The following is a 3,509-nucleotide window of genomic DNA, read 5'->3' as shown; positions in this document are numbered from 1 at the left end:
AATTACTGTTAAAACGGAAAAAAAAAAAAAAAAAAAAAAAAAAAAGAAAAGAAAAATTTTATATCATATTAAAGACAAGGCAAAACAGAAGACCTACAGTACCATATTACCCTGTGCACACATTTTGCAAGCTTCAAAACAATAAAAATATTTAACAGAAAATAGTAATTTAGACAACTGAGTGATTTGTTAACTCTGCAACACACGAAGTATCTACTAAATGCATCTTCCCTCAAAATTTTATTTTCCGCCTGCTTCCCTAAAACAGACATAATTAAGAGAGTTAAGTAGCCTACAAAATGTCAGAAGTCACTGCACTTTGTAAGGGAGTCCATTCTAACTCTACAGATGAAATGTCTCCATGTTCAGACTCAGATCTCTAAGTGAAAATTTTATTAAGATACTTACAATAAGACTTACAATAACCTACAATTCCGAAACATGGATAAGTCATCCATAAAAAAATACATTTAGCACTGCAAAGAGGAACATTCAAGACAAACTCATGTCCAAATCCAAACTTAATCAGTAAAATACATCACTGAAATTCTGCATACAGTCCTTTGCAAAAGACTCTTCATCTTGTGGACTCACTGGCAGTTTTGGCTAGGAAAGGGACAAATGTGAGAGCCCAGACCAGGGGTAGAGATTGTCAAGGCTACAGCAGACCCCAGATTGGGCCGCCAGCTACTGCTTGTTTCTACCATATCAACATGAGGCAACACAGAGTAGTCCTAAGATAGGGTTGGCTTGGACTGAAGGAAACAGGGCAAATGGGACCTGGCTGTCTTGAGCCCTCATCTGATTGTTCCCACCTATACAAGAGTCTCAGGAACTTGCTGATGTCAACCTTCCTCATGACAACCCCAGGGCAACCCAGGGGAGAGAGCAGGGCAAGCAGTCACTCACAGACCCTAGGAGCCAGAACCTAGCTCTCATCCCCACACTGCCAGCACTTTGCTTTGCAACAGGAACCTGGGCTCCTTCTGCAACATGAAGCCTGGTCTCCAAGCCATGCCAAGGGAACAGCAGCTTCAGGCAAGGAGGTTAAATGTGGTACTATCACCACTCATCCCAGACCTCCAGCCTGCCTTACAGGTTCATCACTGCACTGCTTATGCCACAGCCTCAGGACATGGCTAGGAGTGGTGGCACTTTTCTGCCATGGTCCCAGACCCACACTAGAAGCCCTCAGACTGCCTGTGTGGGGCACAAAATGCTCACCAAGCAGCTGGACTCACTCCTTCTTTTTCATTACCGATACCTAAGCTTCACTCTTGACCTAAGATCCTAAGACCCCCTAAGGTAAAAACTTAAGATACAGAATCAGTCCTGCAGCAGACCTTCCATGCCCTTCCTCTTGGCCTCACTTCAAGGGCAGAGCAAACTGTCCTCCAGCAAACCAGCACCTGTCCACTCCTTCCCAAGCTGACCCATTTTCTCAGCACCATCCCCAAGCCTCCAGCCACCATTTACCTGCAAATCACTGAGCAGCTGTCATTACATAGGCCCAGTGAGACTTTTTTTTTGTTCAGCTTGTTGAAACAAGGAGTCAACACTTAGGCAGCAAATTTTCAGCAGGTTTTATCCCACGTTGTTCTCTTTAGCTTGCAAGTATTTTTGCAGTTACTGACACTGGATTTCAGATTGCCGTGAGATCCAAGCACTGTCAGAGGGTGGTTCCTACCTAACATTATGGAATTAACTCCCTGTCCTTTGTAGCTTACCTGGTATTATCTGTGGATACACTGAGAACAGCACCCCAAAAGCTATTGTTCATGTCATGATGCCTGAGCAACACTTAAACTTATGGCTTGAGGTTATGTCTTTAAACTGGTGATAGAAATTTGATGGCTGTTACTGTTAGTGTGTCTAATACCCAGACAGACAGAAAGGGGGGGTAGAAGAGCTGCTACCTAACAAGATCTAAGACAAAGCACAGAGAAGGCAGGCTTGTAAATTATGAGACCTGCCTGTTTCATTTTTAATGTGTTCATGACAACAGATCTTGCCATATTCCCTGTATAAATTTGTAAGAAATACAGATCCTATGCATTTGAAAAAAACAGCTGAAATCTGCAGCAGAATATTAGATCTCAAGCTGTGCCTGAGTTGTATAAGAGTCAATCTAAAATTCAAAAGACGTATAAAGGGTGGGGGTTTTCTTCTGTGTGTACTAGTTATGATTAAATGGAGCATTCTTTTGAAAACATTTCATTTCAGGGGAGACAGAACAGGAAGAGGACAAAATATTCTTGAATAAAAAATCTTCTAGAAGATTTTCATTTTTAAGTTTGCCAGCAATTGTTACATGTCAGCAGATGGGGAAATCTCTGTATATTATCTCCTAATTGGCTGTAAATTTGGCTTGCATTTTAACTCTTTTGCAGTCTCCAAGCAAGTAAGTTTTTCAGTTTCACACACTAATGTCCACATATATTTCCCTGCACTTCAAACAAATTCTTTAAGCCATGCTTTCTGAAGCTCTCACTGTATTTTACCGAAGTCACTCTTGAAACTCTACTTTGAAATATTAATGTGTAACAGTCAACGCTTCTCTTAGATTTGGAGACGTTCCTTCATTTGTCCAGCTTTAAATCGCGAGTGCTTGGGGGCCAGATCTGTAGCTTAGCATTGGGAGAAATGAATTCTTCTTGTATCCTACCAGAAGGAAAATCCAGTCCCTTGAAAATCACAGGCAACTCTGCAATTGATGATTCATTTGGAAGGGCCCAGAGAACTTCACATGCCTGTGGCAACAAAGCATTTCCTAATCACTTACTGCAAAACTGAAGAAGAAAAACTCCTCCTATTTTTGCTGGTTTGAACTGATCTTCATGTTCGGGAACAAAGTGAACAAATCTGATAAGAGCACCCAGGGGAGTTAATTCCACTGAAGCAGTCAGTATGCCAGTGAGAGATAGAGTTGCATAGCAGTTTGATTTTGTTCACAAAATAGCAAGACAAATATAGTTTACTTGTGAGAAAGAATAGAGTTTATTTATGTGAGAAAAATCTTGTTTCCATAAGTAATGGTCCTGAAAAAGGCTTCCAAGGTGACTTGAACTCCTATTAGCTGGAAAAAAAAAAAAAAAAAAAAAAAAAAAAAAAAACAACAAAACGTTTTTTCAAACAATATTTAAATAACTGAAAAACAAGTTGACTTGACATGCATAGGATAGTAGAAGGCAAGCAATACTTATTAATATCTGTTTATAATATGAGCTGAGGCAAATTCTAGCCTTCTATTTTTAAAAATCTCAATCACGATACTTCATACAGGGTCAGCAAAAATTACAGGGGAGGAAAACAACAAAAAAACATAAAGTATCTATTTATTGTGAGACCTAATACTGTTTGTAATAGTACTGAATTGTGATTAAGCCCACAACCTTCTTGATTTGGTAGAATGGAGTCCAATGGAGAGCTACAAGGATGATTAAGGGGCTGGAACATCTGTCTTATGAGGAAAAGCTGAGAGACCTGAGACTGTTTAGTCTGGAGAAGAG

The sequence above is a fragment of the Chaetura pelagica genome, unplaced genomic scaffold (assembly GCF_000747805.2).
Source record: "Chaetura pelagica isolate M959 unplaced genomic scaffold, ChaPel_1.0 scaffold63, whole genome shotgun sequence".
NCBI lineage: Eukaryota > Metazoa > Chordata > Aves > Apodiformes > Apodidae > Chaetura > Chaetura pelagica.
Note: the sequence above shows the minus strand (reverse complement) of the source record.